The sequence below is a fragment of the Sinohyriopsis cumingii genome, chromosome 4 (assembly GCF_028554795.1).
Source record: "Sinohyriopsis cumingii isolate HCF-2022 chromosome 4, ASM2855479v2, whole genome shotgun sequence".
Taxonomy (NCBI): domain Eukaryota; kingdom Metazoa; phylum Mollusca; class Bivalvia; order Unionida; family Unionidae; genus Sinohyriopsis; species Sinohyriopsis cumingii.
This window is the reverse complement of record NC_142964.1, coordinates 4,697,073-4,709,693: the sequence shown is the minus strand read 5'-3', so window position 1 is coordinate 4,709,693 and position 12,621 is coordinate 4,697,073. Positions and strand designations below refer to the sequence as shown.

Sequence of the window (12,621 nt, the reverse complement as noted above, 5' to 3'; positions counted from 1 at the left end):
TGTATGTATGTATGTATGTATGTATGTATGTATGTATGCATGTTAGCATTTATCCAACTAACTTGCTCAAAACGACTTTTCATTATGCGTGAAAGATTGTAGTCGAATACTGCCATTATTAGTCCAAACAGTTGTAGTCGATGGGACACATACTGGGCTAAAACTGATTGGGCACATTCGCAGGCTTTTACTTTTCCAATTATTGTGATACAATATAAATGTAATAAGTCATAGAAATCCATATCATTTTAGAACATGGACTTTTCACAAATTTAGATTGCTTCCAAAATGCTTCAGGTTTCGTAATTCGTCAAATTATTAAATGTTTTGGTACAAAATGACGAGATTTTTATATTTGTTAATTCATTTCTTGCGCGGATTGATACAGCCACCATTGCTGGATGGGGGTTCTCATAGGTAACATGACAGAACAATCAACATTTATATTAAAAAAGTAACATCCATAAACAACCTATTTTAATTATCGTTTGTTTACTTGTAAAGATTTGCGTTCTACTTTGTTTATTTTCAGCATTCATACATGAATTTATATGTGTTGGTAAGCTAGCAGTCTATTTCCTGCGAGAAACTGCACCTAAATATCGATTGTCACTTAATTTCGCTTTGCAATCACAAAAATCAATACCTGATTTCTCCATCGGTTTCAGGCATGATTTCGATTATGATTACAGTTAAAATTGCTACTTAAACAATTTTATTACTATATGTAATCAACAGTTTCTCTTAAAATTGTGTAATATTTGTCATATAGTGTAACAGGTATACAATACTGTATAGGTGATGCAGAGCATTGAATAGCAGCAATAGGTCGTACAAGTCACTGACAAATTCATGTGGTAAACTAATTAAAAAGGTGCCTATTTATTGAATACATAAATATATACTTTAGGGTAAACAGTCATTACACATTGTAAGATCTATTCATCCTGATATGGAGAGAGAGAGAGAGAGAGTGAGAGGTCTAAATCTGGATATACAGGTCTAAATGTTATACATAAATATACTTCCTACGTAAGAAGAAAGCAACTCCAAAAGTGATATCACCATTATGGCGATAAAAGTGGTATCGCAATTGTGGCGATATAATTTTACTCCAACTAATAGATTTCAGTATCTTATTATGAAATATATAATAAAATTGTTTTTCTTCAAATGTATCAGTTCAAGAAAGTTTAAAGTTATCACGCTGTTTAGTTGGACGCTCATTTCCATTCACATTTCAGCAGATATTAATATTGCGTGGCTTTGGTGTTCCAACTATAATTCTCAGTGCATTAAACTCTTGAATATTAGCTCCACAAAACTAGTTTATATCAGCGCAAGACAGTCGAGTCAATAACGCCAAGGTTATAATATTACCTAGTACCACTTCAACTTTACTGATGCAGATAAGACGCAATTTTAACAAGGTACTCTGCAAGCAAGTTTTTGTCATTATTGCTTTTCTTTATTTATCCATATGTTATTCGATGATTTCAGATGCTTGGAGAAGAGGATCTCAAGGTACGCTGTTTTATAACATACAATACCGTTTGGTACCCCTTCCTTGTCTTACAGTTTCCATGGTTGCGAAAGACGTTACAGGGACGCTAGGCTGCTAAAAAAAATCTTTCTTCATCGAAGTCGCGCACTTTTCATTTTTATATGCTTAGAAAAATATGATTATATTACTAATAATAGCAATTTCAGCTCAGATTGTTTTGAATTCGAAAGTCAAATCTCTGGAGATAATCAGGACAGACATAATTACCGACACGCAATACGACTGAATTTATGCATCATTAGGGATTCACAAGAAGGAATTGTAAGCTTTCAAACATGCGTGACTACTGTCAAAACGATACTAATTTTCAATTAGGCTAAGTGATGTCCACTTTTGGTGCATGCTATAAAACATATTTTGTTTTTTACCAACCGATAACAGACCGATGGGGAGGTCAAAGGTTAATTGGATGAATCTACTTATTGCATCCATACTTGTCAAAGATGCAACATCTGAGTTTGAGTCTGAAGATTTAGTGTCAGCCATTCGCGAGTGACTTTATACTTCTGTCTCAAAGTCAAATAGACCAGATGTGCTTGCAAGCAATACCACCACTACTATTACCACAAGTAAGCAAATCTAATATCCATAGGAAAAGACGTACTAATTGCACAATAAATATATTATTTTAAATACGTTAATCAGGTGTAAATAAACTAACTTAAACATTTTCGATAACGTTAATGAATATTTTACTAGTCTCAAAGTTGAAAATAACGGTATATTATCTTTGTCTGTGATCTTGCCGTGCTCTAAAGTGCTCATTTGCGTTATGTACTCACTCACACCGGGGATCTGTTAGTGCCCGGAATCTTGGACACATGGGAGAAGATGAAGAGGTGCTAAATAAAGTTTATTCACCTGGTAGAACTATTACTTCGGACTTTCTTCCATTGTCGAATGAATGCATAATTTCAACCCCTCCCCCAATCCCCCACTTCATGACCTGGTTGGTTCATTCGGTTAAATTACCACCAGTTAATCGTCCATAAAAAACATTCCATCTAATAAATAGTCCCATTAGTTTAGCGCTGCTGCTAATGTACACTCTACTGCAGTAGTGGCTATAGTTAGGTGAACTATTAACTCGTTCCAGGAACTACTTTTGGCTATTTCGAAATCAAAATGGCTACGCCATCTTCGAATGTTAACCACGTCCTTAATGTTGACGTCCCGAACGTATTACTCGAGATGACACAAGTGGAGCGATATTTATTTCTTTATTCTGAGAAGGAGATCAAAGTGGACTCAAGTAGTCTATCAATCCAGATGACACAGAAAATCTGACTGAGTACGTTAGTAAAGTGATGACTCAACGAAATGTAAACATATTTAGCGATGATTATTATATATGGAGAGAGAGAGAGAGAGAGACAGAGAGAGACAGAGAGAGAAGGTGTCAATAAGAAACATCCACACACCTCTGTTGAACTCTTCAAGGACTATATCCGTGAACTTTTTATTAATAATGTAATAAAGTTGGGGTATGCGCATTTGATTATAGCGCTCCGTTTTAAGAAATCCTTGATTTGTGTGATTACTTGTGTGTTTATTGGAATTCGGCGCAATGGAAATATCATTAGCCCGAAAAAATTAGCCAATTAGTAGGAGCAAACGTCACGGAGTGAAGTGTTAGTGAGTTTCCATGATGCTATGGCTCACTAGTAGTGAATTCAGGCCAAAACCGTGGTGTACATTGGTGGTGTGACTGCAGTAGGAAACCGGTAAATTACACAAATGAATAGATAAGAAGGGACTCGGCAGATACCGTTTATGTCGCCATGGTGGCAGATGTGGTGCAGTTATATTTGCGAAGTGTGCCTGGAAAGCATACATTGACTGGCCTAAGGTGGCGGAGTTAAAACAGTTCCCAGTGTTAGGGATACTCGTATAGTATCTACGGCGTGAACGGCTGGCGGTACGAAAACCTGATGAAGAGAAACCATACAGATGTGAGGTAGATATATATTTGGCAGGTTGTTTGATCTGGGGTCTTGCATTAATTAGAGTAAAATTTAGGTATAGAATGGACACGGGCTTTCTGATTTACAACTGAAGTTGTATGGAAGTCTTTGGGAAATTTATTAAAAGATAGTAATTGATAAATGTTTCACAAATCGGTCTCTTAAGTCATGACTTGCCTAGCTTGTCATGTTTCTGGTAAGAACGTTTGAACACGACAGGAATATGGAACACCGTAAAGGCAAGCGTTCTCCCTGTCATTTCTCTAATGTCACATACGGACCCCTACTTCACCTTTTATCCATAACGTTATAACCCAGATCCGTGTGGTTTAATAATTTACTATGACTCGAATACAAAGTAAACGACTACAAGATGAATATGCATCCTTATTTTCAGATATTATCCAAGACCGATAGCCCACAATGCCCTGAGGCTGAAACTGCGAGAGTAGAATTACCAATCATTTTGCCTGAACAACAACAGTAACAACATCAGTCAAAGCAGAAGTTCCGCCAACCGTTGGTTTGCTCAGTTGGGAGAGCGTTAGGCTCGTAATGCAATTGTCACCGGTTCAATACCCAACCAGACCAGCCCGGGTCGGCTGCCTAAGTAATCTTCAAAAATTCGATCAACTCCTATTTCCACCGCCTCATATAGAAAAGTGTTTTATGTACCGTCAAATCCCATTCCCAAAACAAGCCCTAATCAAAATTAAATTGGTGACAGGAAAACAAAAATATCTCATCAATCACAGAATACGACTCTAAAATAAAAATAAATCTTCATTAGTCATATTCTTTAATCCTGTAGCACACTGCATCTCCAAATGAAACTGCCACAAGTACAGCTACCACCATGACAGCAGCCATATACCAAGACGAAGTCGTTTTCCAGCAAAATCTTTTCATGATCGTATCTCGATGTTGTTGCTTTGGGGTTTTAACGCATTTTTCAACGCAAGATATGCTATATATGGCGGCCAGTATAACTGGTGGAGGAAGAACCCAGGGAACACCCCGGCGAGAACCATCGACCCACAGAAACCATAGTCGCTTTCTTACTAACCTACTTACGTTGACAGAGGTGAGATGACAGTGATCGGTAAAGGCGAGCGCTTTAGACCGATCAGCAACTCGGCCACTTGGGTCCCATAATCTTATTTCATTGATGTATTAGGTCATTGCTCAACGCACACTTTTTCTCTCGTATCAGTACTTCGCTGTGTTTCGTTTCGTTAGCTGCTGACGGAGCATCATCACACGTACGCACGTTCTTTCTTAGTAGTTAATTAGCCTGTATTACAGCAATTTGCTCAAGTTTCATCCATCAAATGAATGTCACGGAATTGTGTTAATTTAATGTGAGTGCATTATGTATTAACGAAATTTCCTCGGGTTATGTTTACAAGTAAAGTATTACCCGAGGGTAGGTTTTATTTTTATTTTGGAATATTTCATAATACTTAGTTCGATTCTCATAATGTTGCATAATCAAAGTGTTTTCACTGAGAAAACCGATTAATTTAATTTCTCTTGCTGTGGATTTGACTAGGATCAGGATACTTATATAGTAAAATCAGACTGTATTATCACAACAAGAGTTTTGTAAGGAAGCTGTCCACTTTACAAGACGGCTTCCTGAACAAATACAAATCCTGTAAGGCAAAATATCTTACAGCGGGCTCATCCCAAAAACCAGGTGTTAACTGTTTTTCTGACACAAAAGCAACCCTTTACGGGAACAATCTACAATCTGTAGAGGTACGCGAACAATAAAATTGCATTTATTTTCGCTATCGGTGATATGTGATAGAATTGGATGATGTTTTTTATTTGAGTTCTAATCACCCATGGTGGTAGATCCATGTGTCAGTCATAGTTAGTTTTAAGTTCCGCGCGTTGATTCTTGTTTGCTTATTCGTTTAAATTACATGTTCAGATTAGTTGCAGTGGGTATAGCTATCCTTTCCTTGTATCATTTGTTTAACTCAGTGCACATCATTCTATTAATTCCATTGTTGGACTTCATGCGCACGAGTATGGTGTCGGATCCATATAGCAATTCAATTACATATTTATAAACATCTCGTTCAAGAAGATGCTTTCAGTTTTATTACTAAAATCCAATCCCCACCCAGATTGATCCCGTTAAAATGTTCAGTAATATGTTGACATTATTTTCTTAGTTTACGTGTATTATTACGTTTTTTTTTTAAAAAGTATTTATCATCAAGATTATTGACAGAGTATTGACAAACACTGTGCCTTCGTTCGTATTTTGTAAAATTCCCTTGTAAGCTTGGGAAATATATGCCAGATAATCATGGGTTCAGTATTTCTCAATATTCAGTCAATAATAAATGAACACTTAAAAAAGCGAAATTATTCATTTAAAGCTGGAAAATATGATGTATACCAGGTCACAACAAAGGAAATGCTATCCATGGTGTCCAGTATGTTAGTGGCTTTGATGCTTCCGTCTTTTCAGAACATTTCCATATAATGAAGGAGTTTATAAGAAACGAAGATACAGGTTTCTTCATTTCAAGAAAAGTCCTTTTAACGTTTTTTTTTTTAAAAAGATAAAACGAATTATGTGTTTCCTCAGAACAATTGTGCCAACTTTCCCATCAGGTAAAATTTATTCGAAGTCTTCAGCTTTCATTCCAAAATTCTCAACAAATTTTACCATCATCCAATTTCAGGTTCAAAAACCTTTTTCAAGGTAGATACCATTCGTGTATGTAACGCAGCGAAGTTTTGTAATAAGCAATAGATAGAATCAGCATAAAGATACTTGTAGAAACTTTCTCGACCCGGAAGATTATAGTGTGGTCGAAACAAGGTTGAGTAATGTAGAACTCCTAAACAAAAAGAAGACTGGTTCCGATTTCTACCGCTTAACAAAAATATTGCAAAACAATTTACAACTCAGTAAAATAGTTTCTAGGAAACATAAGTATTTTTAGTTCAAACTGACGATAATTGAACGAAACCAATATAACGTTACATGTGTTGTCATTTCTTGTGTACATGCTAAGAACACGCATGGGATGTTGTCAGTTAGTGTTATCTTAAGATTGCGTATTGCGCTTCTAATTCAGACTATACACAAATTCAAAATATCCTTTATTTGGAGATCATGCGCTCGATCTGCGCCCTCTGCTGTCATAGAACATCGGGTCGAATGTCAGTCCAAAGGTATCATAGTTCTACCAAGACATTGAGTTACTCTGTCAAATAATCACTTAACTGGAATCGACTGAAGACAAACTAGGTAAACAGCTAAAACAGCAGTATGATTTAAAAGTTATGATGTGTTCCTGAAACAACAAGCGCAGTCTCAAAATTGTATAGCGGGGCTCGTTAGTGAAGAGGTAAGTGAACTGGATCTAAGTCTTCATTACAAAGGCAACGGTCTGATTTCAGTTGGGGCAATTGTCTGGAAGGTCATGCCCTTTCATTGACGGGATATAGCCATCAAGAAGCTTATTTATGTATATGACAGACACTTCTTATTGGCCGTCATCTGCATCTATGTTTAGCAAGCAACCTAAATATAAGGTAATGAATTTACATTTTATCTCATATTGGTTATATTACTAGAAACCTTTCTCTAAATATTGCAATACAATACTGTTTTCAGTGATTACAGTGTATTCGACATTTCATTTTCTCTGTAATCCAAGTTTTATCACGAGTATGAGAAAAAGTTTTTTTTGTCGGCAGTGGCTTTATGTGTCTGCCAATAACAACAGTCGGTTGAAGAGTTTAATCAAATCAGATCATTTAAGAACACCAGCCCTTGTCCCAGCTTGTGTTTTAAGCAACTTTTGGTGAAAGCGATCTAGTGTATGAAGAATAGTAAGGTAGCAGCTTTTTATCTTAGCTGGTTCTCTTGTTTGAGCTGATCCGAGTTTTCAAATACTTCGATCGGTTGTTTCAGTCAATTGATATATTAAAGGTAAAGAAGGAATTATTTCTTATTTGTTCTCCGGGTTAAAATAATAACCGACACATTAATACGTTTCTAACCTTATTTTTAAAATGGGGATTTAATTCATTTGAGAGCGGTCGCTGCTAAAGTCGTTAGAGAGGATATTTAAAACAAGCACGTGTTCAACTAAAAGAAATCAATGTTATATGCATAACGACATCAAACATAAAATTTAAGTGCTAATAATCAAGATTTTAGTGAGCCACAAGTGACGATTGACAAGCAAACCTCTTTCATTTTTATTAACTGCTATGCACTTTTTTTAGAAACAAAATTACATTAGTTTGAGCGGGTGACTTGAAAAGGTCAATTTAAACAACTGATTAAATTACTTGTCTTTGATAATACATTATTAGTAACTGATAATGATATTAAGCTGCACAGTAATTTAAAAACATACAGTTATTGCAATAAACGGACATGAAAAGTAAATGCAAACAAAACTAAAAGAACACTGTAGTCGAAGAAAAGTAGAATGTAATGCTAATTTATAACGTAAAGGTTTAAAAACTGGATGAATACAGCTATTTGGGAGTAATGTTTTATACACCTTAACATTTCCTGAAAACGGGAAAATAGAAGTACAGTCTTTGGGTGTTGTATATTTGGGCTTTTGAAAATCTATATCTGTTTGACAACGTCCATTTAAATCTTTTATGGGATTTACTTAGTGTTTGGAGGGATATGCCTTATACTACTGTTTATGGTGAACATGGACGAGTCACCATCTTTTCACCCACCCCATCCCTTCATTTGTTTCGTGTCTAGAATTGTATCATTATGGAAACACGTTATTATACATATTAATTTAGGGAAATAAAGTAAACGGTGAAGTCTACAGAATCCATTTTTGAATAAATAAATATATTTCCAACATTACGACTATTTAATCTTTTGTACTCACTATATTGCAGTGTCAGTTTATATTTCCAATAGTATGACTGTTAAATCTGTTGTACTCAACATATTGCAGCGTCAGTTCATATTTCCAGTGGTATGACTGTTTAATCTTTTGTACTCAGTAGATTACAGCGTCATTTCATACATCCAATAATATGACTGTTAAATCTGTTGTACTCAGTAGATTACAGCGTCATTTCATACGTCCAATAATATGACTGTTAAATCTGTTGCGTCATTTCATACATCCAATAATATGACTGTTAAATCTGTTGCGTCATTTCATACATCCAATAATATGACTGTTAAATCTGTTGCGTCATTTCATACATCCAATAATATGACTGTTAAATCTGTTGCGTCATTTCATACATCCAATAATATGACTGTTAAATCTGTTGCGTCATTTCATACATCCAATAATATGACTGTTAAATCTGTTGCGTCATTTCATACATCCAATAATATGACTGTTAAATCTGTTGTACTCAGTAGATTACAGCGTCATTTCATACATCCAATAATATGACTGTTAAATCTATTGTACTCAGTAGATTACAGCGTCATTTCATACATCCAATAATATGACTGTTAAATCTGTTGCGTCATTTCATACATCCAATAATATGACTGTTAAATCTGTTGCGTCATTTCATACATCCAATAATATGACTGTTAAATCTGTTGCGTCATTTCATGCATCCAATAATATGACTGTTAAATCTGTTGTACTCAGTAGATTACATTGTCACTTCATACCAGATCTGAATAAGACAATGTCAAATAGTTGAAAGGGACAACTTTATCATGTTTTAAAGAATGGATTCGCATTTGAACTTATGTCCCTAATTTTATTTTTAAAGGTTAAAGTTTTATAGGCGAAATTCAGAACTTCATTTCAAATGTAATCAATCGGAAAGACAAGAAGATGGAAAGAGAGTGATATAAATGAAAGGCTATGCCCGGTGTGTGTTTCAAATGAATGTAAGAAAAGCATTATCTTTCTAAATGTGCTACCTTCAATGAACAACGTAATTTATATCTTCGAAAATAGTTTGTTTTAAACTATAATATTTCGACAAGGAAATTTTCGTTTATTGCTACAATTATTCCTACCCTAAGAAAAGTGTGTATGTTTATTGTTCACGTCATGAAAAAGTGTTTAGTTCCTTTAAACTTGCAAATATTTTCGTATCTGATTATATCACGTTGACATCAAGAGAGAAATAAAGTCTCTGTTCTTTCCTTTTCTGATGCTTTCTCACGACGCTGTTCATTTTATGATATGTTTAGTATAAAATTGAAGGAATACAAATAAAACAAAGAACATATCGTATCAATATATGTACTGCCAAAAGTGAAAACGGTGAAATACGTTTGTAAATATATTCATAACGGATAAGAAATTATATACAATCCGTATGGATTGGGCATATTCATTGCAGAAATAAATATACATTTTACAAAGTAATCAGAACAGCAGTAATATATGTGCCTTGGAAAATAAAATCTGAAAATACAAACCCATATATATTTGCCAAACAAGCAAATGATCAAATGTCTCTCTCAAAAGCCTTCATCTTACATATGTTTTTCTTACGTTCTATCCTCAATTAAAGTAATTAGCACTGTGTTCCTTACCACATGCCCTCCACTTTGTAATAACTAATCTAATATGAAGCTGACTCGACACAGACGTTATGTTGGGACTATCAGTCGATCTTTTCTCAGTGTTCAGCTAGGCCACTGAACTAAAGTACACATTTTCCATTGTAATGTTGACCCATGTTCAGCTTGCTTGCTGGACTTAATTACACAGTATCATATAGGATGGTCTTCTTACTTTCAGCCAGATTGTTAAAAAAACATTAGACATTTTTGCTCTTGTAACACCAAGTGTCTTTGAAAGAGCTTTTCAGGAACAATTAAGAGACCGACGACTATTTACGGCCAAATCTGTCTCTAGCATCACAGTATTTTTTTTACAAATATTTTGTTTAAATACAATCATGTGAGTAGATTGGTTCCATATTCCTATCTTCGTTTCGTAAGGTTGCTGAAATTTCCCTTTTGTATATTTTTTTTACTTTTGCTGAGGAAGATGTATTATTGTTAAAGTAGCGTATCAATGGTACAGCATAAATATTCAGTTAGCTGTGCTATAAATATAAACAATACAGAACCATAACCACCCCCTAAGCAAAATAAAGAGATGGAAAAACGTTACAAAACCGTTTTTTGAAAAACAATTCTTTGATATTTTCATCAAGATATAAGGATTTTTCATTGTTAGTAAAATCAAAATAATAGGTCCGAAGCCATATTCTAGAGAAACTACATTATATCAACCGTAATTGTAACGATACTTAGCTATGGAAATAAATAAGTAAGCATTTTGTTTTCCTAAATTTCCCCTGCTTATATATTCAAAGACTTTCAGAACATGTGCGTTTATGCGAGAGTATCATCTGATTTATCAAATATGTATCAAATTGAGTAATTATCTTCATAGTCTATACTTATGGTGTGAACACGCTCAAAGAAGGAAACATAAAGTATAACTTACCTTTCAAAATATTCCACTTTCTTTATCTATCCCTTGTTTCTGAACTGTTATTGGTGTCCAGGGGTCATTTAAAAGTCTCATTGTACGTAGCAGAATGCCAACTAAAAGTACTAACCATACGATGAAGCGGCAAGCTCACTCAATCATCGAACACGTGCCTGTGTTGCTCAAACTATGAATAAATAACTCTGCCTGAATAGCGTGAGTGGAGCTGGAATACACTCGTATATTGACACCCTACAATTAAGTATGTATATATTAAAGAAATCGGCTCGATGAATATTATTTCAAACAGAACAATACCGATTAGCAGTAGCATAGACTAATTCCAAGATAAAAGTGAAGACCAAGTCTTATCCAAATACGTTTTTGCACATATATTTCCGAAATAACCCTTTATATGCAGCTGATAAAAAAAGTTAAAATATGTCATTGTTAACGTTCTTTCACGAGGACTACTGCCAACGTTCCAACAAACACAGGTTAACGTCAATAACAAGATAACGTATTTCGAGAATCTCGCAGGAAAAACTTGCGAACAATGTTCCTTATTTGGAAATATTATAATCCTTTCCCAATAGACGAATTTCAGTACCAACTAAAATGTTATTTTTCGCAAAATCACGAAACATGTTATCAACTAAATTAAAAGAATGTACGGTATTATTTTCTGGTACGACCTTATGTGGCACAATGAGGCAATATCCCTGTGACAAAAGTTTATTGCGTAAAAATATGTATTATATGCTTCAATAAGTATTTTTGTCGACTAATCTATTATTAGTGCTCATTAAGTTAATCTAAAAGGTATAAATCGAAAACCATTAAGGAAACTGATGCGGAAACAAACCACTTCTAACTTTTATAAGCGTTATTTTAACGTTGGAAACAAACTCTTTGCCAAACAATCTGTTTTATTTGCTACTGGTACGTTATAAGGTCAAGGTTACTTTAACTGCGCCATTTCGTATGTGAATTGATTAATACAAGTGAATTGACCTCTTTACCAGATAACTAAATTGACTTCTCTGCCTATCTATGCATCTATTTAAATTATTTATTTTACATATTTTATGTGGCAAAAATCCGTGAAACAATTCCCATGAATAAATACTGTTAATGTCAAGTAAAAACAATCCACGACGAAACAAATATATCGTGAAAAGTATTTGTGATGTAGGGTAAGTCCAGAAAGGAAACAGACTGATGAATAATGGTTTGGAAAGAAGATCCATCAATGTACATGGAGGATTGTATCCAGAGATACTGTGTGCATACCTTTTGCTTCTTCGCTTCAGATACGTCTTCTTATCAACGATTGTCTGTAAAATAAAGATAAGTTTTGACACATCTGGATCTGGATTGCCATTTCAGTCATATGTGGGCCCGTACCGAACATGACGTTTAGCTCTCCTTGGTTAGCATTGCTGGAAAGTAACTTATACCGGTAACGAAGTGATTTGTTTACGGAATACAGGTTTCCATGGGATACTGAATGTATTGTCTGGTATGTCCTAATGCCTTGATATGCTACAAACATTTATTTCGTAGCTTTGCTTTTAGAAGAGGGACTTATTTAATTTAGCTTTTCTTTACAGATGTACAAAAACAAGTGAAATAACGTACTGCG

At 34.7% G+C, this 12,621-nt stretch overlaps 1 protein-coding gene across 1 annotated transcript in view; it reads right to left on the bottom strand.

Annotated features, from left to right (window-relative positions):
* Positions 1–12,151, bottom strand: part of LOC149800561 (neuropeptides capa receptor-like) — a 222,789-nt gene extending 210,638 nt beyond the window's left edge. The window contains exon 1 of the mRNA XM_089954504.1: positions 10,992–12,151. The gene's annotated coding sequence lies outside the window, so the exon portion shown is untranslated. The remainder of the gene's footprint in view (positions 1–10,991) is intronic.
* Positions 12,152–12,621: the final 470 nt, after the last annotated feature.